This window comes from Pantherophis guttatus, chromosome 2, assembly GCF_059756535.1.
Source record: "Pantherophis guttatus breed Tessera chromosome 2, ASM5975653v1, whole genome shotgun sequence".
NCBI classification, from domain to species: domain Eukaryota; kingdom Metazoa; phylum Chordata; class Lepidosauria; order Squamata; family Colubridae; genus Pantherophis; species Pantherophis guttatus.
The window spans coordinates 63,440,219-63,467,073 of NC_142064.1; the positions used below are offsets into that span (position 1 = coordinate 63,440,219).

At 39.7% G+C, this 26,855-nt stretch overlaps 1 protein-coding gene across 9 annotated transcripts in view; it reads left to right on the forward strand.

Annotated features, from left to right (window-relative positions):
• GOLM1 (golgi membrane protein 1) overlaps positions 1-26,855 on the forward strand; it is a 59,427-nt gene that overhangs the window by 17,267 nt on the left and 15,305 nt on the right. Inside the window, exons 1-3 of one of the 9 annotated variants that reach the window (XM_034410118.3) lie at positions 1,267-1,361; positions 7,305-7,420; positions 11,076-11,143. The exons of 2 other annotated variants lie outside the window; for them this stretch is intronic. The gene's annotated coding sequence lies outside the window, so the exon portion shown is untranslated. Of the gene's footprint in view, positions 1-1,266; positions 1,362-3,990; positions 4,013-6,989; positions 7,077-7,304; positions 7,421-9,914; positions 10,394-11,075; positions 11,144-26,855 lie in introns of those variants that run through there. 6 more of the 9 variants (XM_087888264.1, XM_060690567.2, XM_087888265.1 and 3 more) reach the window with 6 other exon arrangements.

A 26,855-nucleotide genomic window follows, 5' to 3' on the forward strand; every position in this document is an offset into this window, starting at 1 on the left:
CTGGCAGTCAACAGAAGTACTGCATTCTAACCTCTGCGCCACCATGGATCTTATGCATTTATGCACCGCCCCATAATGTTTTACAGCACTCTCTGGGCGCTTTATAAATGTCAGCATATTGGCCCCAACAATCTGGGTCCTCATTTTACCAAAGGAAGGTTGTAAGGCTAAGTCAACCTTGAGCCCGATCAGGATCGAACTCCAGGCTGTGGGCAGAGTTTGCCTGCAATAATACATTCCAACCACTGCACCACCAGAGATCCTTATGCTGCTATTAATATTAAACTCATTCTTTAATACACATAATAGTACTATCTATGTACAGTACGGGACCTAGTTTGGTGTAGTGGTTAAGGCATTGAGCTAAAAATTGGGAGTCTGGGACTTCAAATTCCTGGGAATTCCAGTAAATTAATACTCAGGCTGCTGGAAAGAGGGGAAAAACATATAGTAGTTCTTCTTAGCCTTAGAACCAGTGGTGGTATTCAGCCGGTTCTATCCGGTTTGGGCGAACTGGTAGGGGCGGCGGCGTGAGGCTCCGCCCACCCACCCGGATGTAATCACGTCCTGTTTTTGACGCTCTGCACAAGCGCGGGAAGGTCCTGTGCGTGCTCACATTTGCAAACCGGTAGCGAAGGTAAGTGAATACCATCCTGCTTAGAATCCAATCTCCAGTTTTGCCTTTGAAATTCTCCCTTTGTTTTAAAAAAGATTCACATTTTCTGCCTCCAAGATTGCTTAGTAAGATCTGTTGACTCAGCTGCTAATAGCCTGCTCAATAAGTAAAAGCTAAACTGCGGTTTAATTGTACATTTTACTGAATTGTAAGGGAGACCCAAGTTTAAACAAATGTCTGCTAGCTGTTTCCTAAGTAACTATTAATGAAGTCTCCTGGAAGAAGGTATTTTCACTAAGAATTCTAATAAATCCTTGGCAAAAGAAGGCAGTGTATAATGTTCAGTATGTCACTCCTCACTACGCTAAACTTTAGGCTGCAAATTGCCTGACGCACAACTGCTATGTCCATAATACAACATATTCTAAATTCTAACCTTTATAAAATATAATGGTTGGTTTCACACAATATTAGTTTATTCAAACGGGATGTGATTACACAAATCTGGATGTAGTCAAGTTCCTAAATCTTCCAAATCCAGCCTGCAAACTCTTGGTCTTCAGGGATCCAAGTGATTTTATGAAGTCTGCCTAACTATTCCCTTCCTTGAATAAGTAGTGTTTTCCTTGTTGCTAGGGAAACATTCTTTCAAGTTAACAGACTTTTACTTGTAAGAAGCATCTACTGACTGCAACTGACTCTTTGTTCCTTCCTTTACCCCCATATCTGTTCATTCCTTTGCAGGGTAAGTTTTTCCTTGAGTCTTCATCCTTGTTTGGTTTTGCCACATATTTCTCTCTTTGATCTTAATTTAAATACCCATAATTCTCTAGCCTATATTACACACACCAATATTTTTGACTTCTCCCTTGTAAGCTTTGACACATGATTCTTTAATGGTTTAATCAGACTGTAATCTGAGTACAAGAATCCATGAAAAGAGGCAATTAAATTTTATTCAGCAGTATAGCAACTATCAATATGTTACTCACACGATATAACACAAAACATTCATTTAAAAATGAATGAATGAAAACTTACTGAAACTAAGTTCGTCCCAGGATTAGAATTTACTTTTATTTTGTGCCTTCAAATCTATCTCGACTCCTGGACTCCTCTTGAACAAATCCACAGTTTTCTTGGCAACATTTTCAGAAGTTGTTCACTATTGCTTGTTCTGCCCCAGCTCCGGATTCCCGAGGATATTGACACACACCAATGATCCTTATCAAATTTATTAAGTAGCAAGAATAAACCAAAGTCCGGCAAAGGTTGGCAACCAGCCCAGAAAACAAGATACGATAAGACTTTTCCAAAAATGCTCTGATGATAATTACAAATTGTTTCCAGCAAGAAACTTACTAACGGCATGTGACTTAAATAGGCTAAGGGAGTGGCCAATTATCCTCAAGCCTTACTCTTGAGGAGACCTCCTCTTTCTGAATAGCCACTCCTGCCTTTTGGTAGCCCTGCGTGCTCGAGCATTGAGAAGAGGCTCTTCCACTTCGCTCTCTCCACTTGAAGGAGCCTCTGGAGGTTCTGAAGGCCCTGGCTGAGTCTCTGCCTCTGGAACCACATCCTCTTCAGCCTCCTCGCTGTCCGACGCGAGCACCAGCTGCGCAGGCTGCTGGCGCGATCCCACACCAGCCTCCTCGTCGTCGGGATCAGCCACGATCCGCGCAGGCTGCTGGCGGGCCACAACATTGCTTTCTTCCTAGGCCTAAGAGAGGGTGACCAACCTAAAATCACTGAACTGGTTTCATATCTAAGGCAGGTGTAGATCTGGAAGTCTCTTGGTTTCTAGCCTGATAACCTTTAACCCAGGGGTGAAATCCATTTATCTTCCTTATTGGTTCGGAAGCGCATGCACCGCGCGTCATGTGAAAGTGCAGACCTGCACATGCGCAAAACCTGCACATGCACAGAAGGTAAAAAAGCTTCGCTCCGCCATCACTACCAGATCACCAAACCACCAGCCAAGATAAGATCGCTACCGGGCTGGGCGATCCGGTCTGATCCGGGAGCATTTTACCCCTGCTTTAACCATTATACCGAACTGTTTCTCAAGGTTACAGTGGGTCACTCCGTCACATAATGATGGTAACTCCTTGAACTAAACTGTGGCTGGCTAACTTGTGACTCAGTTGCCACAAACACTGAATGATAAACCAACCAACACATTTTGGCATTTCGTGTTATATGTTCCAGTCCACATGGTTGTTTTATAATATAGCTGATCTGAAGTGTGGCAGACTGATCTAAGACAGGGGAGTCAAACTCAAGGCCCGCAGGCTGGATCTGGCCCATGGGGTGCTTAGATCTGGCCCACAGAGCTGCCCTGTAAACAGCGAAAGACCGGCCCGCGGTGCCTCTGCCAGCTAAAATGGAGCTCGAGAGGCTGCGATGGTCTCCTGCAACCCTCTGCCAGCTAAAACGTAGCTCTGTTTCGCTGGCAGAGGGTTGAAGGAGGCCGTCGCAGCCTCCCAAGCTCCGTTTTCGCTGGCAGAGCGCTCAGGCCCCCACAGGTCCCCCTGACATGAGTGACATCAAGCTGACCATGCCCACCCAGCCCCCAAGGTCAAACACAACCTTTATGCGGCTCTCAATGAAATTGAGTTTGACACCCTTGACCTAAGAGATTCACCCTTCCCATTTCAGTGTATTGTTTGAATAACGTGTTTAATAAACTATGATTCATTTAATCATGGCTTAATAAGTTGCATAAATGCAATCCATATTGACTCTTGATATCTTTATGAAAGTGGGAATTTAGGACAATGGATATGTTCTAGATTAGAAAGACTAAGTTGTAGCTAAGACAACTGGATCAGGTAGAGCATTCCAGACTTTGACAACTCTATTACAGAAACTTGTTAACCATCATCATATTTGTCTCCTGCTGAGTCATTTTGTACCAAATTAATATGTTAAAAATTACTCAATATATCTAATATTCCAGTATCCCAATATCTAAAAACTCCAAAAAAGTCAATTATTAATACAATTTATCAATTCCAGAATTATTCCTCCAAGTCCCCTAGCTTTCTAGTCTTTAAAAGCTATACATTTATACTTTAGTCTTTATAGTTTCCAGTTTACACCTTCTCAATTGTCTAAATTTTAAAGTCTTATTTGTCTTTTCTTCTTTTTCTCTCCCCCCCCCTTTCTATCGCTTTTCTTCTTTTGCCTCTTAGGATGATCTATCAAATGATGTTACTGAATCAAATCCAGCTTGGCCCACCAGATTTCCTCAAATCTTTTAAATCCACCTTTCAATGAACAGTTCAATAAGGTTTTGGTATTCAGTTTGTTTAAAAATCTTCAAACAACTCAGTAGATATTTCGAAGCCTCCAAATCACCTACTAAGATAAAGTCAAAGTCAAATAGCCTTCCAGGTGTTGTTTGCTTTCTCTCCTTTCATCACTTTCACTCAAATTTCTCACCTTGCAGTAATCTTCCTCCAGTAGATGGCTCCTATGCTCCCAATTCCAGCATTCAATAGAGTGTAAAAGTCAAAACAGCTGACTGTTAACCATTCAGGGAGGTTAAAGATAGACTTTAGAAAAGCAATTCCTCCCAATAATCACTTTTCACAATGCTATTCAACTTTTTTCCAGGCTTTCTGTGTTTTAAAACATCCTTTAAATATTTCTTTTGCGTCTGTGTCCTTAACTTTAGGCTTTCTCTTTGATTTTTAGTCTTTAATCCTTCTCTATAAATCCAATCACCACTTTCTTACTATTTGGAGATTATTTTTTATAATTTTTAACTTGGGTTAAATCTTTGGGGTAAAAGTTGGAAGTTATCTCACCCAGTTTCACTGCTCTTTCCACACACCACTCCAGCACAAGATCTTAGTGTCCAGGTTGTGTCGGTTTGTGACAGACCAAAATGGCTGTCGTATTTGCTGCTGTTCGGGAGAGCTTTCTTCGGATCAACGAGGAAATGGCAGTTTCCTCATGATCAATGAAGTGCCTCTCCTTTCTTCACCCTATCTGGCCATTTTCAGGCTGTTTTTCAAGCCATTTTTGTCCGAAAACCGGCCTGAAAACAGTCCACAAAACAGTCTGAAAAACGACAAAAAAGCACCCAAAAAACAGACACGTGCGGATTTCTGTTTGGGTTTCTGGTGCTCCGGAAGTTCACCAACATATCTAGGATAATTATTTATTGAGGTATTAATCAATGACTTTTTTGCAAAATATGACATCTCGAAGAATATTGAATTAGAAGTCCCATCAGCCAAGATATATGCTGTGCGTGCTGAGACTTGCAGCCATAATCCACCATGGTTTATAATAATCCACAATGGGTTCACACATTGCAGTAAGCAAAAAAACAGACAAGCCACCTTAAGATGTCATATTTTGCAAACAAAGTCATTGATGAATACCTCAATAAATAATTATCCTTAGATATGTTGAACTTTTAAGAATTCAAAAGTCAAATTAGGTCTCATATATTATTACTTGCTTATGGTTTAATGTGCTATATGAATCTAGTCAATTACAGTTTAGTTTACAAACCATGATTAAACAATGAGATTTGTATATCTAGTCAGTGTTTTAAACTGTATCCATTGCCTTGGTCTCACACCATGAAAGAATGGGCCATATTTTCCACACTCCTGTTTATGTCTGTCTCACTGAACTTGCAGCATTGATGGGACTGCCACAACTACAGATTTTCAGGTTCACACAAATCTGAATGCATTGAAACAGGTTTTGTTTTTGTTTTAGTCAGAATGGATTAACAGTGCCCTAGCTGTATTTGCCCTGGTGTCACAACCTGTGTTAGAATGTTTCACGCCTTGCCAAGTACACATAAAACAAAAATCACAAATGTACTAATATTTGAAAACCAGTTGTGTAAGGTTTTTTTTTTAATTGAAGTATTACAACTTTTTAAAAAAGCTCAGCAAGATTGAGAGTATGCATTCTAGAAGAATTGCAGACACTGTTGGCAACACGAATTCATTTTCTAAGTCGGTAGCAATTATAGGAATCTGTGGGTAAGAAAGCAAGGGGATGTAAATGATGAAACGTATGTTGTTATATTGCAATACAAACCATGTGACTTAACATAATTGCGTCCAATTTCAAGTATGAATGTCTGGGGTTTACATCATAATGTTATCCATCCCCCCCCCAAGTGTGGTTTGTATCCAATATATATAATTTATAATTTTGCAATGAATTTCTGTCCTAGGAGCAAGCAGTCCATGGGCTGGCGGAAGGGGGAGGAGGATAGATTGACAAATGTGATGCTGCTTTCATCACTGTTGCGGAGTCATAATGCAATCCATGCTTTTTTTTTTTTAACATGCATTGCAACGTTGAACACACTGAAGTGAGAGAGCTTTCAGAGCTACACTACTTTCTCCTTCTGATGAAAGAGGCAAGATACTGTAGAAATCATTAGAAGTGCAGAATTTCATTTGATTACTGAACTCAGCGGTTTGATTCTGCAAACACTGGCAGTCATTCCAAAGGGAACTAATGACAAATTCTTAATTTGTTTATTTTCTTAATTTCTACTGCACTATTTTGTTTCTTCAACAGTCAAGGAGGCCGGCAGTGATAAAAAATGTAACTACAGCAACCATTGAAATAAGAATTAAAGTTAAAAATTACAATACAAACACATGGAGGAATATATATGTTTTTATGAACATCATCCTAAATATTAAGAGCGTTGAGCCAAATGCATCTCCCCTAGGGAGTGTATTTCACAGCCTAGAAACTATACAGGTAAAGTGAAGCTTCTGGTGGGTGGTGAATTGTATTTGCTAAAAATTGGAAAGGAGAGAAGCTACCTACTGATGATGTTATTAAGAAAATTATGGAATGTCCTGAAATGAGTAAATTGACATTTGAAATTAGAGAACAGGAAGATAAACAATATTATTTGATATGGGATTTGTTTTATCAATGGATAGATAATAAAACATGGAGATGAAATATGAAACATGAAGTTTTTGTAAAGATAAAATATGAGAAGTTCTTTTTCATGAGAAATAAGCTTTTGTTACAAACTGGTACTTTGAAGATGGGATTAAACACAAAAGAATGTTAACCGATCAACACACTGTCTGTAATTGTTTGGAATGATGATGGTTTTATGTTTTGTTTTTGTTTTAAAATAAAAAAAATTCAAAAAAAAAGCTTCTGGTGGGTGAAGGAGCCTCAAAATGCTCAATCTTGATGATCTAAATCAGTAATTTTCAAATATTTGGCCTCAAGACTTCTTTACATTCTCAAAGTAATTGAGGACCCCAAAGAGCTTTGGTTTACGTGGGCTATATCTAATATATTTACTACACTAGAAATTAAAACTAAGAAAATTTAAAATAAAATACGTATTTAATTGACTTTGCAGACCCTGTAAAAATGTCTCAAGGACCCCCAAAGCACACTTTGAGAACTGCTGCTCTCAATAGAAAGGTTCAGATTAGAAGAGGTAAATTCTCTGAGAGTTAGATTTGGGTTTCAAACTGTTAAAAGCTTTAAAAATCAATATTAGTATCTTGTATTGTGTCCAGAAGGCAACCAGTAGGTGGTCCAGGCATTATGTGATCCCTGCATTTTATAAATGTAAATTAGTATCCGTACTTTACAATCATGTATTTAATTTTAATTGTTCAAGCTGCTCTGTTAATAACATCCTTATGGCACTTTTATTACACAGGTAGACCAATATCCTCTCCATAAAGTGAGCTATTTATGCCAAGGTTCAAAAGACTGCTTAGAAATTTCTCCAGCTCCTGATTTTCTGCCATCACATATTAACCAGGAACTTATAAAGTAGGAGATTGTTTCTTTATTTTTATTGGAGCTTTGGTGGAAACAAGGCTTTTCCCAACTCTCACCTATGTATAACCATGAAAATGTCCTGGCAATATATATGTATGTATGTATGTATGTATGTATGTATGTATGTATGTATGTCTGTCTGTCTTTGGTTATTCGGGTTTTCTCCCGCGTAAAATTGGAGGTTTCTTGGCAACGTTTCGACGAAGTCTCATTCGTCATCTTCAGGCTGGTGTTCTTGGCTTCGTGCTTCTAAGAGCAATGTGTGTGATCGCAGCTGTTTCTTCCTTTTAACTGCCATCATGATGAGGCACGACTCTGGACCAGAAGCCAGACCACAGCTGCATCATTAGCCACTTTAAACCCCTCTAATTCATACATGAAGCAGACTGACACCCACCATGAAGAGGTAGCACGTCCACGAACACGAAACCAAACAACAGCAACACAGCTCACCAGCTCAATCCCCCTGCTACTCAGACTAACCCGAGCACAACCAAGCCCCCACCTAAACAGAACACATACCCAGCCAATCAGAGCACAGCCAACCCCCCTTCCAATCAGAGCACAGCCAAACCCCCACCCAATCAGAACACACCTCCGCCCAATCAGAACACAGCCAAGCTCCCACCCAATCAGTTCACACCCCAACTGGCAGTTAAAAGGAAGAAACAGCTGCGATCACACACATTGCTCCTAGAAACACGAAGCTGAGAACACCAGCCTGAAGATGACGAATGAGACTTTGTCGAAATGTTGCCAAGAAACCTCCAATTTTACGCGGGAGAAAACCCGAATAACCAAAGACCTACATACAAACACCCGCGAAAACCTCAGAAAACATATATATATATATAGTTTCTTTATTTTTATTGGAGCTTTGGTGAGCTGAAGTGTTCTCCATCTTTCTGGGTAGCAGAAAATTATGTTGATGAGAAATTTACCAAAAAAAAAAAACCCATTGCAATCCCTCTTCTGCTGTGGTTCCTAATCACTACAATTGTGATGTCCCTAAGGCAATGCTTTTCAACCTTGGCAATATATATATATATATATATAACATAATTTTCTGCTACCCAGGAGAGAGATGGAGAACACTTCAGCTCATCAATGGAGAACCATCTACTACACTACAGAATAAGAAAAAAGCAAGCCCTTTTGTTTTGGAAAAGAGGATTTAAAAAAATAAAATAAAACTCCTAGCTTCCTACCCAATAACTAAGACATAGACAAGAAGCCTTTGCCCAGGTATTGCTGAACTACAGCTCCCAACATCCCTGACATCAGCAGACATGAACAACTGTGTTGTTACTGAACAGTATTACGGAATGAATTGTAAACCGAGGAGATTAACACCTTGTTGAAAACAGTCTCCTGTGTCTTTAAATGTTACATAACAGGAGTGAAACCTGTCTCTCTCCCACCACCCAAGTTCTGGCTAGGCAGAATCTTATTGATTTCCTAATTCTCTGCTAAGCAGCTTGAAAAAGGGAAACCTCTTAGTTAGAACAGAGAGTTCTCCAAAGGTGGAGCAAAGCTTTCATACCAACTTTCCTCCCTACCATCTGGGGACAAGAGGCAATGCGACCTCTTGGTGACTGATTTGAAGCCCTTATCTTAACTGAAAGCAAATAGCTAGGCGGAACTGTTTTCCTGCTCCATGTATGGTAGGTGAATAGTAAGTAGATTGCCACCATTAATACTGGTAGTGATAACTTATTATTAAAGCAATGGTGATAACAGAATCACCATTATTACAGTAAATGCACTGTTTTCTAAAGCAACTTTGGAGCAAATAACACCCAATAGCAAATGACATGTGCCATTTGTATTGTACTATATTTGCACCCGTTGCCTTAAAAGTAAATTTTACTGTTCTACAAAGCTTGCTCTCCAGAAAATATACCTCGGCAGGCAATTACACTATATATTTCAAAAATCCCATTGTGTTTGAAGGAGCTTAAAAGAAAGGAGTGGGGGGGGGGGGAAGCATTGGTTCACCATTACATTGCGGAAGTGACAGTGATCATATTTTTTCCTCCCAGGTTGTTCTCATTTCCTTAACTCGCTGTTATTTGAAGGAAGGGCTATTTTCTTCTAGGGCCCTGTTTCTCAACCTCATGAACTTCAAAAAGGGTTAGAGACCTCTGGAAATTGAAATCCAGGCACCTGAAAAGTTCAGGCGGTTGACAAACACTGCTCTGGGCGGTAGAAATTCATATTGGAAGTAAGAGGCTATTGAGGCCCGGTGGAAGCAATCAGCATCTCCATTGCAAAGGGAGTTCGGCGGTTCGAATCCCTAATACAGGTCTCCTGCATGAGCAGGGGGTTGGACTACATGACCTCCAAGGTCCCTTCCAACTCTGTTACTGTTAAAGTTTGTCTTGGGGAGGTATCTTTTCCTTCTCCCCACCCCTTAATCTTCAAGGAACACAAAGCATGAGCAAGCAGGTGTTGAGGGGTTTCATTTCTCCTTCGCTATTCTCTCACACACACACGAGCGCCACGGCTGCGAGCAGATAGGGCCGAGCCTTCCCGCCCAGGAGCTTCTGCCCGCTTCCCTCCTCGGCGCGGCGAGAGAAGGGAGCTCCTGTCTGAGCTACCTGGGTGGCAGCAGCGGCAGCTCCCTCGCCTGCATTTCCTGCTCTGCCCGCAGTGCCTCCTGCAGCACCAGCGGGAGTTGAGGCGCCAGCGCTTCTAGCTCCTCTTTCTGGTGCCTGTGAGGCAGCCGCCGCCGCCGCCGCAGCCCCGGTCGCTTCTCCTCCTCCTCCTCCTCCTCAGCCAGTCACTCCCCGCCGCCGCTCCTACTGTGAAAGGAGGGCGGGGAGGGTTTGAAAGGCGCCCCGCCGGGAGGCGAAAGCCAAGGCTATTTCCTCCTCGCCTTCGCTCCCACGGAGCGGGAGGGGTGATCCCTGCCAGCCTACCTAAGGAGCAAGGAGGGCCTCGGAGCGGCGGGGGGCAAGGAAGGTAAGCGCCCCTCATTGTATACCCGCCCCCCTTGTCTGTCTTTCTGGGCTCCCCCCGTCCGTCCGTCCGTCCGTCCCCCCTCCCAGTTTCTCGGATTTGCCCTCTGAAGACTCGCCGCCCATTCATCCCCTTTCCTCCTCTCTCTCTCTCTCTCTGCCCTTTCGAGCGCTTGGCGGTCAGTCCTTCTGGCCACTTGCTCCCCAGGGAATGCTGTTAATTCCCCTTTGGATGAAGGAATCGAGGTTGGGCGAGTCCTTGGAGGACAAAGTGCTACGGAAAAGGGAGGGGGGAGAGAAAACTCTCTGGTTGCAGTTCTTCCCTGGGTCAGAATTAAGCACCCCCAGAAGTAAGGTTGTTATTTAGGGTCTCCCCATTTCAGCCTTTTTTGCTTTAACCTATCTGCAGCTTTCCCCTCCAGGTCTGGCTTTGACCAAGACAGGAGTATTTTTTGCAATAATGAGTGACAGGAACCTTTTGCAGGTTTTTCTCCCAAATACTCTGCTTTGAAATCTGTCCAAAGCAGGGAGGTTGAAGTCGATACTGAGCAACATGAGAGGGCTTAAGATAATTAGGCTCAGATATTGAATAAGTAAGCAGAAACTTAACTTGAGGGTGGGTTTTGACTGGTTGGAAGAAATGTAGGGTAACTTGTGATGCTTGTGCTCTGCTGTGGTTAATACAGAAGGAGATCAATGCTGATGATAATGCTCTGGAAGTAATGTGGAAACTGTCTGGTCCGGCTTAATTTTGGTGAGCACTTGTTTAGGCTTGAAATACTTGCTGCCCATTAATCCAAAGTATGGTAATTTGAGTTTGAATAGACTGGTGAAAGCAATTTGACAAAAAGAAAAGAGAAAGATGTTATCTTAATTCAAAGATTTGCTTTGTTTAATGATCTGCATTGATTTTGTCTTGTTTTTGAGTGTCATGAAATTTATTATATGTCTTTGGGTTAATGAAGATATTAAAAATATTGTAGATTGCTAGTTGTTAAAAATGAGTGCTTCATCAAATAGATTTGTGATACATTTGATTTACATTCCCTGGAATCACATTTCCACTGTGAGCCAATATTCAATTTGGGGGTATCTGTTCTACCCAAAAGTTGAACTTTTACCAACTGAATCATGTAATACTTTACCAATAGGAAAATTCAACTGTATTAATTTGCTTTATTTAAAAAAAAACTTGCAAATTTTTAACAATTTGGCACATGAACTAATATAATTAATTAGAATCTGTGTTTATACTGAACAAACTAAAAATCTGAAGGCAAAAACTTAAGAATAACCCTGGGAGAAAAACATGAGAAAAAAAATTGACACTACATATGTAATTGGATATTTAAAATACAAATATTTTAAATATCTATTTCAATATTTCTATTTGGGTTTAAGCACTACCATAAAAGTTGGTAAAATGTACCAATTTGTATGCAGACCCAAACATTATTTAGAAGAATTACAATGTATATAAATCATTGTAGTGAAGTGTAATGCAGTTTATGGATTATTTTCATGATTAATTCTTGATGAGCACTGAAATCTAAAAGGAACTGATAACACAAAGCATTCTAATATGATTCATCAAGTTCTATTTGGAAATCACTCTCCCAGACTTTTAAAAGATTGGGTGGACTTATGTTGAATTCATCCTGGCGGGCTTCTCATGGGAGTTTCAGTTTAGGAAAACACAGGACAAGTGTTTTCTCGGGATGAGAGAGCAGCAAACAAAGAGCTACAATCTCTTTTATTAGTTACCAAAATACAGCGTCATCAGAAGGCGTTATTATGGCCTCACATCTCATATTACATACGAGAGATAGGAAAACAATGGTAAAGATAAAAAGCAAAACCTAACTCTGGCTGCTTGGTACCAGATACTACCAGGCGAGAGGCCCATCTCTGTTATCTGATTCTCAGGAATGTGTTTACAAAGAGATAAGAGATATTTTTACTTTGTATCTCAGGTACTTTGTATCCCAGGATGTTTATACAAGGAGATATCTTTACTTTGTATCCCAGGATGTTTATACAAGGAGATATCTTTACTTTTGCATGCACGTCCTATGTTAAAAACAATGAAAGAATGAATTGGGCCCTTCAGAGAGTATCCATATGAACCCACTTTTCATAGTTTGATTATTTCATTGCTAAGCTCCATACAAGTGTCCAACCAGTTAAACTGGTCTATACATGTACTATGGCTACTGCATTCCCACATTTCCTCTGTTTTTGTTTTTTGCAACAGGGTTCTGCTGTGTTGTTATTATGATGTTCTCTTTATGCCTGGGAAACATGTCTATCATCATAGCAAACAAAGCAGTAATATATTAAATACTACAACATACAGAAATAAGCAAAGCAATGATCATGAGTACAGTAGACAACATGTTCTTCATCCATCTGGTTTCTGGAAATGTTTTTAGCTCACCCATCCTTTTATTACGGTGAACAAAGTTAGTGGAAAAGTGGCCAGGAGATGTCAAGCGAGGTAGGCCATCATGTTTATGAGGTGTATTTCAGCTATACATTTCCACAAATCACTCACACAAATTGTAAATCCATCCGAATCCAGACACCCAAGAAAACCACATGTCAGGAGTTTGTAACCTCTGAGTTATCTTGGAAGCCCTATCTTGCAAGTCTCGAGCACCTCCTCTGACCACACCTGATTTGTTCCTCCAGTTCCAGAAGGGCTTTGGTTTCACTTATCAGGACGTCCTTCCTATTGGAGGGAATAAAACCTTTGCACATTTGCAGAAGGGAGGGGAGACATTGGATACAGCAACAAAGCAAAACAAGCAGTACAATTATAGATACAATATTTGGCATAATTGATTTCAACCAAGAACCATCCGGGAGCCATGACCAAAGAGCAGTCCAGGTGTCAATGGCACCAGATCCATTGGATGATAAGGGATTGTTTTTTGATCAAGTTTTCCATATGTTCTATGGTGTGAGTGATGTTATACTGATAATCAGATACATAGGTACAACAACGTGAATGTATAAGGGCACAATCGCCTCCTTTAACTAAGGCATATCGGTTTTGTAGGACTACCTCTCTGATTTCAGCCAGTTCTTTATTCATCAGCTTCAGCACCTTGATAGTCTCGTTGAACATATATACTGTCCAGTTATTTAATAAATGAAGATCCCAATAGTTCATTGCCACCCGAGATTGGGCAAGATGCCTCTGGATATCTGAGTTTTTAATGAGCCACCCAGTGTCAGTGATGGGTGTGGTTTAGGAAATAGGAGTAGTGGAGTTTGTCCAATTAGCAGCTATTTGAATGTCTTTTATTACTGTCCCATCATGATTGAATGTAGAGGCTGCTGACATGAAGGATCATGAGATGTAGGGGCAATAGATGCAAGATCGTGACTTAATTCCAGAATCCATGATATATAATCTCCTTTATGCAATTGTTACAGAGGCCCATTGTCCTTATCCACTCCCCCCTCAGCTGGAAATGTCAATATGGGAACCTTAGGTGTTGGAGTAGACTTAGGTAGAAAGTAAGGACCTTGTGCATAGACAATGCGTTTGTGGCAGGAGCGTTCTTACATGGTCACTTGAGAGTCCCAAAGCTAACAATGTCCAAGGCCATAAACAAATCATAGTCACTTATACGTGTGAAACAAAATTACTAGCAAAATCAGAAAAACAATTCTACTAACATTAGTATGTGTAAGAAAATGTTAAAATGTATATGTACAATGTGAAGGTAGTTTTCTCCTGATGAATATTTGCTGTGCGCAGGGGACCAACTTCCGGTGTAGTTCTGCAAAGCTGATGGTCACCACCTTGCGTTAAGAGTCTGTTGCCGGGAGGACTCAGCAAGATGTTTTTTCTCTTAAATCTCAGCACCAGGGTTTTCTCCTTCTTTTTGTTGTAAATGAAATGGTCTTACGTGTCTTTTGGGGATCCAAATGATGCGATCATTGTCCTGGACAGCAGCGTATCCATGGCCCCAGGTAATAAGGTCAGCAGGTCCTTTCCAGGCAGGATCAGGTAGTTGGTGGAAATAGACCTTCGGTTTTAGGGCAGCTGATGGATAAGCAGAAAAATGACAGGTCGCAGCCAATGTGGGAGGCTGTCCAGTCAGGTTAAGGAAGTTCAAAGTATATAAACAAAGATTGAGTTTGTTTTGCATGGCTGGGAGGCTGAGGCGTTTTTCCTCTTTCAATTTTATAAGCCAAATTTATGTGTGAAGGACCACTTGTTACAAAAGTCTGCAAAGGCAGTACTGGTGTACACAGGTCCGTTGTCAGTTTTAAGTTCAATTGGGCGTCCCATCGATGCAGAAGTCCGAATACAATGATTTATTACATGTTTGGTTGCTTCCCCCTTTTTAGGGAATGCCAATAATAAATCCTGAATAAGTATCCAAGGAAACATGCAAATATTTCCATGGGGCAAAGGAAAGGTATTGAGTTACATCCATTTGCCAGATTTCACAAGCTTTAAGTCCTCTAGGGTTAACACCCATAGGGATAGAATGAGCTTGTTGACTACAGGTAGGACATTGTTGTATGATGGCAGTCACTTCAGCTGCCATGAGACCAAATTGTTTCGCTAATGCTTTTTATTTTGATGAAAATAGGCATGACTGTCCCATGGTGTGATGGAAGATATAACCATAAGCGCAGTTGCAGCTTTGTCATTTCCCTCTTCCAATCTCTGTCTCTGCTACCCACAATATCTATAACCTTCCAATAAACAAATCTCCTTATAACACTAAACATTCAAGTCCTTCTCTCACTGCCATTCTGACTTCCAAGCCAGCCCGTCTGTGCAAACCAACTTTCTCTTAAACAATTCAACTCCTTCGTACATTCCCTGTAACACTGGATTCTTTGCATACCAGTCTTTATTCAAAATAGCACAATTATCTATTCACAGCCTACAATATCCATTCAGTCCTAAAAATTTCCTCAACTTTTCAGGTGTTATCTTCTGTCATTAATTAAATGTCCTATGTATTTTATCTCTCTTTCTACATATTGTAACTTCTAACTCATCTCTGTGATAATTCCAAACAAACAAATAAATAAACAAACAACAGACAAACAAAGAACAAACATGCCATCTGTTAAGTATGCAAAATGCACGTAGACATAAAAACAATAAGGAGTATTTTGAGTCAATGCTCTGAAATAGAATTGGGTATGAAAGTATTTAAAACGTCAAAAATGTTCAGAAGGAAAAAAATCAAAATTGCATTCTGAGCCGTTCAGTGCTCTGCAAAGGCAGGTATCAGATATCACCCTTTCACTCCCGCCTTTCTCTGGCTGGTTCTCTGAGAGAAAAAAAATGGTTAAAAGTACAAAGTAGCCCCCCCCCTTTCGTGCCTCTCATCTCCCAGGGAAAAAAGGGAGGGGGTGAGGGAAAGGAAAAAATTTTTAAAACAGACCAAGCCTCCCTTCTCTTCGGAGGGCAGGGAGAGAAAAGAAAAAAGGTGCTTATACACAAAATTACATTTCATGCAATCCAATACACACCCATTCACATCTGTACTGCAATCAGACCTTTTGTATAATACATCCTTCATGCGAATCAGTCATTCAAATTATTTCAATGAACTAGTTTATTCCCAAAACAGTGAAAAAATTCAGGCAACAGTCATAATCACAAAAGGTGACATGGGCCCATAACCATTGCCCGGTTTTCCACAGTTTCAAGTTCAAACCTAGTCAATTTTTGCTGGCCAGCCAAGCATATCAATTCCACACACTATCATTATAGATGCACATCAACAAAATATTTTTAACAGAAATCACTTCAAGTTGATTAATTCAAATTATCTGAGTCTTCCCATTTAGACAGGCTCTAATTTTATTTCCTGCTAAACCCCGGGTGGGAAGAACAATAAACAATTTATTTATTTATTTATTTATTTTTTCAGCCTGAGAAACATACTGAGAGTCAGAGATCAAATTAAAAGCTTGTTGAGAAAAAGTGTGAAAGCTAAGATAGTCGCAGACAATTAGTGTAAGATTCTTTCCAGATGTCCTTGTAAGCAGTGGCTCCTCTGGAGAAAATCATTAAGCAAGTAAACCTAGGATCTTTAGGCAAATGATATGAAATACAGCTTACATAGTCAGTTAGAGCACACTGAAAAGATGAATCATTCCGAAGACAAAAGTAAAAGTCAGATTTTGAGATAGAAAGAATAATATTTATTAGATCAGTTCCATTTCTTCGACAGTCTGGATTACGTCCCAAGGTTATAATTTCAGCAATAGCTTAAATAAAGGGTAAAACATTTTTAGATGGTAATAAGACAAATAAAGCAATGTACCTTTTGCTGTTCTAAAACAGAATTAAATCTCCTGGCTTTTTCTTTTAGTCAATAACTCAAATAATGGACTAAGTAAATGCATAGGTAAAGAGAAATATGAGCAGTCCCAATTAATAGTACCCAGTAATTGTTGCAAATTTAACTTTGGGTAACTTTAAAAGCCGGAGCTTTTGTTGACGCTTGCCAGAAACAAGCATTTTTCTGAAGGCTTGTTAAGCACATTCAGAAGAAGCTTGCAAAATTGCAGCCGGCAGACACACAGAAAGCATTTCAGCAATTTCTTTTTATATTCCATCCCCCTTTTTTTGTCTAACTGTTTCTTTAAATTCTGCTTAGTGGGGGTGTAACTGACTCCTTCAGAATGAGCTGATGTTTAATTTCATGCCGTGCGTCTGTGTGGGTGATTTAACGTGAGAGCAATCTCTCAACAAAGTCTGAAAAGGAACTATTAACAGTGTCCTGAAGGCTTTTATTTATTTATTTTTTAATGTATCATAAAACACTCTATAACTAATCTCCAGAGTGCAAAAAAATTTTCAGGGCTGGGGAGGTTTGTGGAGGCATGTTCCCATCTGCTTCCACATATTCACTTTTAAAGAGCCCTTTTATTGCCAAAAGTTTTTTAGAAGGTAAATCAAATTCTTTTCATGGGCAGGACTTTCCCGTTATCTTTTTAAAAACAATAATATTAGTCTTGGATATCTCACCAAGCTCCTCAGATACTGCGTCTGCTGCTTGGAAAGACCTCCCCCCCATACTCACGAAAGATTGTCGCCGTGTTTCAGGCTAAATCGTGGTGCACAGCCTCTTCCAGGCAGTGAGAACAGGGGTTCCAAGAGACGTATAGCCTCAAGGGCTATCATGTCGGGGTACCTGGCAATTCTGCCTCCATACTCACGATTTATGGGAGGGTGCTTCGTCCGTAGACGACCGGCCCTGGTTTGCAGAGGCTTCTTCCAGCCGAATGAGTATGAAATTACCAAGAGACATATAGCACCAAGCAGGGTAATCACGTCGGGGTCACCAGATGTTGAATTCATCCTGGCGGGCTTCTCATGGGAGTTTCAGTTTAGGAAAACACAGGACAAGTGTTTTCTCGGGATGAGAGAGCAGCAAACAAAGAGCTACAATCTCTTTTATTAGTTACCAAAATACAGCGTCATCAGAAGGCGTTATTATGGCCTCACATCTCATATTACATACGAGAGATAGGAAAACAATGGTAAAGATAAAAAGCAAAACCTAACTCTGGCTGCTTGGTACCAGATACTACCAGGCGAGAGGCCCATCTCTGTTATCTGATTCTCAGGAATGTGTTTACAAAGAGATAAGAGATATTTTTACTTTGTATCTCAGGTACTTTGTATCCCAGGATGTTTATACAAGGAGATATCTTTACTTTGTATCCCAGGATGTTTATACAAGGAGATATCTTTACTTTTGCATGCACGTCCTATGTTAAAAACAATGAAAGAATGAATTGGGCCCTTCAGAGAGTATCCATATGAACCCACTTTTCATAGTTTGATTATTTCATTGCTAAGCTCCATACAAGTGTCCAACCAGTTAAACTGGTCTATACATGTACTATGGCTACTGCATTCCCACAGACTTACTATAAGAATCTTATATAGTATGGTTGATGTTCACTTGATCTTAAATATAGATATTTAAAGCTAGTTTCTCTGTCAGCAGAACACATAACATTTCCAGTATACATTCATTCTTCTTGAACACATAATATAGCTAGTATATATTTGTTCCTCTTGGACAAAATCCACAACTGTCAGTGAGGCATGGCACTGGTGACATGAAGAGTCTGATGAGCTCAACTCCTTTTATTGGAGAGAGAAAATGTTTGGTCCCTTTAAAAAAAAACGGGGGGGGGGGGAATCTATGAAAAAAAAGACCGAAAAATGGTTGGATTTTTAATATCACCTCCAAAAGCTTTTGATGAACAGCTGGAATCATCAATATGCCACACTGTCCTACCATCTTTACGTAGATGATCTGAAAGTATATGGAAAAATACCATCTGAAATAGAGTCGTTGCTCAAAGTTGTCTGTATGTTTACAACCAAGATATTGCAGTGGAGTTTGGGTTGGACAAAAGGATCACATTCACAATCAACAGAGGTAAAATTGTGAAAATTGAAGGAATGAAGATGCCACTTGAAAATAACTCAGGAGCCTGAATGAAGAAGATCACTACAAATACCTGACCATCCCTCAAGATGAAAACATCTAGCAGTTCTTGATGTTACCTCTTTGCCTGCTAGAACTGCACAGAACTGCATCATGAGAGTGAAAAAGGTCTTCAAATTCAATGGACAAAATAGTATCAAGGCATCTATACCTGTGCAGTTCTAGCAGGCAAAGAGGTAACATCAAGATCTGACAATGGCTAAGAGTAGGAAAGTTGAAGAAAGAGATAGAGAGGCTAATTCTGGCAGCAGAAGGCCAAGTGTTCAGAACAAATGCATATAAAGCCAGAATTGAGAAGACAGTAACAGACAGCAAATGCTATCTCTGCAAAGAAGTTGTAGAAACAATGGACCACCTACTGTAGCTGATGCAAGAAGATTGCACAGACTGATTTCAAACAACATCAGGACACAGTAGCAAGAATGGTGTATTGGCACATCTTCAAGAAATACCATTTTTCCTGCAAACAAGAACTAGCGGAACCATAAAATAGACAAAGTAATAGAAAATAAAGAAGCTAAAATGCTCTGGGACTTTAGAATTCTAACAGAGAAGCATCTGCCACATAACACCCCAGACTTAAAACTGTGGATAAGAAAGGGGGAAAAGTATCTTTATAGTGGACACTGCAATACTTGTAGACAGCAGAAGAGAAGAGAAATCAGAGAAAATTACAAAACATAAAGATCTGCAAATAGAATTAAAATGATTGTGGCAAAAGAAAGCAAAGGTAGTGCCAATATTAGCAATAGCAATAGTACTTAGACTTATATACCACTTCACAGTGGTTTAGAGTACTCTCTAAGCGGTTTACAGAATCAGCATATTGCCCCAACAATCTGGGTCCTCATTTTACCAACCTCGGAAGGATGGAAAGCTGAGTCAACCTTGAGCCTGGTGAGATTCGAACTGCCAAATTACAGGCAGCCGGCAGGCAGCAGAAGTAGCCTGCAGTACTGCAGTCTAACCACTGCGCCACCTCAGCTCTTTATAGGTATCTTGAGCATAACATCTGGAGCACCACTGGCATTGACAAAATCATGATCAGCAAAAGGCAGCTTTGCTTGGAACAGCTTACATCCTGTGACAATGTAGGTTGTCCTTATTTAATAACCATTCATTTAGCAATTATTTGAAGTTATGCTGCTGAATGAAGGGAAGTTACAAACTTTTTAGCAACTCTGCAGTCACATGATAAAAACTTGGGTGGCCACACTTATAACTGCCGGGGGTCGCTGCAATTCTCACTGCCTATCTTTCCCTGGTATCAGCAGGGAAAACAGGCCTTGGCTGCAATGCTGGGCCTTGGCCTAAAATAGAGGCCTTGGGCCTTCAGCAGTCTCAGCCATTTCCACCACCCCAGGCTTCGACGCCAGCCCTAGCACTGCTGCTGCTACTCAGAAATGACACCTTGCACCATTCTTCAATGCACATGAGCCTGGCGATCTGCACAATTGCTTCCTTCACTCAGTGCTTCCGAGGATCTGCTGCCAGGTGCTGCTCCCCTTCTGGCATTTTCTCCTGCTTTTGAGAGACCCATATGACTTATCTGACGCAGCTTCCTGTCACACCAGGCCTTCTTTCCTGAAATCATGAAAGCCTCCGGAAGCCTTTGAAGTGTTAGGCCATGTAGCCTCTCAATAAGAGAAGAATGCCTGAAGCTCTGGATGAAACAAGCAATATTTCCTACAGTTTACTTTGGAGAATTGTTTATAAAAGTTGGTGACAAATGCTAGGCTGTTGTAGATCCAACTAAGAAATTGGACTATAAAATCATATGTTTCGCCTTTTCCTGCTGTTACTGCATTTGAGATTGAATAAACTGAATTGTAAATGAAGCTCTTGAAATATGAAGATTAAGATGCATATGTTCATGGTTATATCCCCAGTATGAAGATTTTAAGAACATCTATATAATCCATGACCACTTGGGTCATTGTTTCAGAGATATTTCTTTACCAAATTTATCAATGCCTTCAACAGTGGCAGAGCTTCTAATGTACTGGAAAAGTTCTTAAGAGTCCAGGGAGATATTTGGAGATGTGAATATGTGATGCATCATTTCACTCAGTTAAAGGTTACAGACACAAGAGTTTTAGTAGCATATACATAAGTGTTCCTGTGATGAAAAAATGTGCTGACATGTTTGTGATAATGTCACAATGCAGATCCTTACCTGTACTTACTTTCTGATTCAAATATATAAATCATTGACTTTGCATTGTCTTATCATAGTTATCATAGCTGTATGTATCTATCTTTTGTGAAATACTCTAATGTTAACAAAAGTGTTAGTTTTTAGACTTTTTAACTCTTACTCTTAATTTTTATGCTTGTCTTAATAATAATATTAATACTGTAAATAATAATATCTTTATTGATACATTAGCAAAAAGAAGACAAAAATGGATTGTATATATAGAATATTTCATTTACAAATGCATTGGCTGTTATGTAGTTATAATTATACCAATAGAAGATAATATTTGTAGCTCAGAGTTGAATTGGATGCTCTATGAGCTTGATTGTTTTCTTGAAGAGGTTTTATTATTAAACTAGGTAACATCATCAGTACTAGTAGGGAGTGGGGTTTGCTCTCATTTTATATACTAGTGGTTTGCCCTATCAGTGTTGGTGGGAGAGGTTTTGGTGGTTGTTTGATTGAGGCTGTTGTTTACGGTTAGCTTGTTGGTCTGAGTTGGTTTTTTGATTGGGATATTGTTTGCTTCTTGATTCTTGGTCTAGTGTTAATCATGGTGTTAATGTCTGTTCAACTGGGTGTTGATTGCTGGTGGGGAGGTATTTTGGTCTCTTTTGTTTCTTTTTTAGCTTTTTTATTGTCTCTTTTTAATGGTATATAGATGCTGCATATCTCTATATATCTATTGATTTGTCCAAGTGCCAGGCTTCTAGAAATTCTCTTGGGTTTCTGGACTTGGTTTGGTCTAGGATGCTCACAGTTTCTCAATTGATACTATGGTTAAGTCTGTCCATGTGTTGTGAAAGGAGTTTTCATCGTGTCTTTTGACTGCTAGTGTTCATGGATGAACTCTGTTGGTCTTCTTCCTGTTTATCTTACATAATGACTGTTTTAGTTTTTACATTGCATGTTATACATCAGGGCTGTTAAACGTGTGGCCCGCGGACCAGATGTATCACATGGTGGCCACGCCCACACCCAGTTTAGCAAAGGGAAAAAACATCACAATATGTGATGCTGCTGTGACAATGCAAGTTTGACACCCTTGTTATAGATGATTCCAGTTTTTCTTCTGGGGCTGCCACGTCTTTTGGTTTACTTAGGATGTTTTGGAGGGCTTTAGTCACTGTGTGTGCTATAGTGATGTCATGTCATTGTAATAGTCAGTTGGTGGTTTCTGAGACGTTTTTGATGTACTGTATAGCAGTATTATCCTTTTCACAGTTTGTGTTCATTATGTTATATTGAGTTGAGTGGCCAGGCACTTTTTGATAAAGTTGTGTGGGTATCCATTTTGTTGGAAGATCTTGTATAGAAGATCTATTTCCTTTTTGCTGATGTCCAGGGTTTCTGCAGTGTGTTTGTGCTCATCTAAATAGTGTTCTTACACAGCTTCTCTTGTGAGAGGTTGGTTGTTACTTTGGTAGTGTGGGTAGTTTTATGAAGACCTGTGTTTCTAATTTGCCATCACTGCTTCTGCTGATGAGGATATCCAGGAAGGATAATGTGTTATTCTTTTCTTCTTACCTTGTGCATTTTTTTCCTTTGAAGATGTTGATGGTTTCGTGTGAGTTCTCTACTTAGTTCTTTTTTATTATGACAAAGATATCATCTATGTACTGGATCCATACTTTGGGTTGTATGCATGGGAATGCTAATATAGATTTCAGGCATTGCATTGATAAAGATAAAGAGGCATCTCTCACATAAACATCTTTATAGAGCTACTGTATTATCAGGAAGTAGCAAGACAGTTTGGTTAATTCCCAATTTACAATATGATATTGTCATTCTTGACAAAATCTCTCTTCTTTGGAAGAGAAAGAATGGAGATTCATGAGTGGGAGATAATTACATTTCAAGCATTGTATCTCATCTTGGAATAATAAACTCCTGATATCCATCCTGAGCACAAACTCCTGCAAATCACAGTGTAACTAAGCATCTTGCCTCCTTGACAAAAAGGATACAAAACATACATTCCTTTCTCACAAGAAAGAACTTAATCAACTTCAAAGGGATAGTCTAATCCCATTGAAGAAAGTGCTAACTAATTAGAAGACAAGAAGCAATGGCTGGAAACTAATCAAGGAGAGAAGCAACCTAGAATGAAGGAGAAATTTCCTGACAGTTAGAACTATTAATCAGTAGAACAACCTGCCTCCAGAAATTGTGAATGATCCAACATTGGGAGTTTTTAAGAAGAGATTGGACAACAATTTGTCTGAAATGGTATAGAGTTTCTTGCTTAAGCAGGGGGTTGGACTAGGAGTCCTCCAAGGTCTTTTCCAAGTCTGTTATTCTGTTAATTTTTAAATAAATCATGCAGAATCTCACCCATTTCATACAGCAGGATGGCTTTTCTATTTTAAAGATCAACAGTTTTCAAGCATCTCTCCAACTATGGTATTCCTTTCTTACATGACATTTGCAAGAAATAGACTCTAATATGGACTAATATGGACTTGGATATTTATCACATCAACCGACGCAAAGCATTTCAAAGCAAGGCATGTGGGAACCTTAAAGATAGAATAGCACTTCTGACCATTATAGGGTTGGAACAAAATTATTATTCTTTCCACTCTTGGAACATTTGGAAGTAACTTTTTTGCCATGCTTCAAAGAGATGGAAATTATGTTTAATATTAATATTTCTGCTCTTGGCTTAGAATGCAGGTTCAGATCAGAGCCCTCGGCAAATTAATCAGTTAACATAGCCTTCTTCACGGAAGCCCATCCAGGACTCTCAGCTGTATTAGTTTCAGAAGAGTCTAAATGCTAGGATGGAGCTAGGAACGAGGCTCTTTTTGAGAAGCTTAGCGTAGCTCTGAGGAAGAAATATTAGAGACCCCTTTATTACCAAGCACTGCAAAGAATCTGATTTAATTTGGCTGGTCTCTGCATCAAATAATTTGCTCTGCTTTGGACTTGTGCATATTAAATAACTTGCTTGCCAGGAACTTTCTGGCTTGAATGTACCTTTGGAGGAATGATAGAAAGCTCACTGTTGACTATTAACCAACTTCTAGTAATATGACTCACCACAACCATTTCCCATTCATCATTCAGTAAAACATTAGCCAGGCCAGTTGAATTGAAATATCCCCAAATAAAGAACTATTGTACTGGAGTAGGTGTCCAGAGGAATGATAAGACTGAATCACACACCTGAGTCCCACTTAGGATATTGGAACAGCTGATGACACTGATGAAATCTGATCTGAGTGCATAGAAAAAAACATAAATAAGTTCATATAAGCCCTACGTTGATTATGTTGTTTGAACATGAATGCCTGAAAACAAAAAGGCAAGTGGTTAGAATGCAATATTGCAGGCTAATTCTGCTGACTCCCAGAGGTTCAATCCTCACTGGCTCAAGGTTGACTCAGCCTTCCATCCCTTCGAGATCAATAAAATGAGGACCCAGATTGTTGGGGGCAATAGGCTGACTCTGTAAACCACTTAGAGAGGGCTTTAATTCACTGTGAAGTGGTATATACAGTAAATCTTATTGCTATTACTATTCAAGGGGCTGCTTAGATTATAAAATAGCAGATTATAATAGCACACCAAGTAGCCTTGCTTAATGTCAAACAATCATATGAATCTTATAGTGGAAGAACGTCAAAATCGCATAAAAACATGGCAGATGTTAATTCAATGTGTCAGTAATTGCCAAGTCTCATTTTTTTTTTACATTTAACAGTTGTAATGTACCCTAAGACTAGGTCAAATAAATACTTGTGTTGGGGTAGGACAACGTTATAGAACTGTATTATATGCAGATCCAGAGTATATGCTACATAGCCTTACAATACAACTAATAAAGTTTGAAGGATGGCTCCCAGTTTTGTTATTGGCAAGAGTAAATCTCATAATACCAAATCGTATACAGAGCACACGGGGGAATTGATGCCATGAAGAATACTATCAAATTGGTAGAAATGAAATTTTTGAAAAATATTCTTGCTGCCCCAAGATGTGTAGCCAACACTGTTCTGTGAATTGTGGTGGGAATGCCTGTGATCAGTTATTGGCTACATGTTCAGTTCTTCCCCATCAGCCTATTTGACTTGTATTATCAGAGGAGCATTCTCTGAGTTGAAAGAATGCTATAGTGCTCAAACTGGGACCTTTTGGTTGGTTCCTTCTTAGCCTGGGTTATTAAAAGGCCAGGCATGTACTCACTCAAAGGATATGGAATACCAAAGGGAGGATAATAGGACACCACATAACTGCAAAATCAGGATTTTAAGGGAACTTTGAGAGCCAACCAAATATTTTTCATCTCCCACATCCCCTAGGTTGAGAAAGGACTTGAGAAAAATCCTTGGGGTTGAGAAAAACTGCCAAGGAAGCCAACAGTAAGCCCAACCAAAGAATCACTAAGACCAGCCCCACCAACACTGATAGGGCAAGCGCCTAGAATATAAATTGAAAACAAACAACACTCCTTACTAGCACTGATGATGTTACCTAGTTTGAGTAGTGAAACATCTGCAAGAAAACAGGCAAGCTCAGAGAGTACCCAGAATCCCTCAGAAAGGACTTTGTTTGCCCACAACACAGTGCATAATCACCAGCTCTTCTTCCGGGCAGATAATCCAAAATCCTCTAATCCAAATGAATTTGTGATTTGGAGAAATTGAAAACCTTCTCCCTGTACTGCTGCATTGCAATTTATACAACGGAATCCTTTTATTTCATCTTTTCTGTGATGGTATTCTGGATAAACAGATATTTATTACAGAAAGCTCCACTTTCTGACTCTAATATTTGGATTACAATATTATGATTAAAGTCTATGTTAGCTGCAGTTAAAATCAATCATAAAACATTGAATCCTGATAATTATACTTTCATATGTTTCTGTGTTCTTTCCTATAGAGATATATAGATATATATGTACATACAGTCAGGTCCAGAAATATTGGGACATCGACACAATTCTAACATCTTTGGCTCTATACACCACCACAATGGAGTTGGAATGAAACAAACACAATGTGTGTTAACTGCAGACTCCCAGCTTTAATTTGAGGGTATGTACATCCAACTCAGGTGAACGGTGTAGGACTTACAGCAGTTTGTATATGTGCCTCCCACTTGTTAAGGGACCAAAAGTAATGGGACAATTGGCTTCTCAGCTGTTCCATGGCCAGGTGTGTGATATTCCCTCATTATCCCAATTACAATGTGCAGATAAAAGGCCCAGAGTTCATTTCAAGTGTGCTATTTGCATTTGGAATCTGTTGCTGTCAACTCTCAAAATGAGATCCAAAGAGCTGTCACTATCAGTGAAGCAAGCCATCATTAGGCTGAAGAAACAAAACAAACCCATCAGAGAGATAGCAAGAACATTAGGCATGGCCAAAACAACTGTTTGAAACATTCTCAAAAAGAAGGAATGCACCGGTGAGCTCAGCAACACCAAAAGACCTGGGAGACTATGGAAAACAAGTGTGGTGGATGACCGAAGAATTCTTTCCCTGGTGAAGAAAACACCCTTCACAACAGATGGCCAGATCAAGAATACTCTCCAGGAGGTAGGTGTATGTGTGTCAAAGTCAACAATCAAGAGAAGACTTCACCAGAGTGAATACAGAGGGTTCACCACAAGATGTAAACCATTGGTGAGCTTCAAAAACAGGAAGGCCAGATTAGAGTTTGCCAAACAACATCTAACAAAGCCTTCACAGTTCTGGAACAAGATCCTATGGACAGATGAGACCAAGATCAACTTGTAC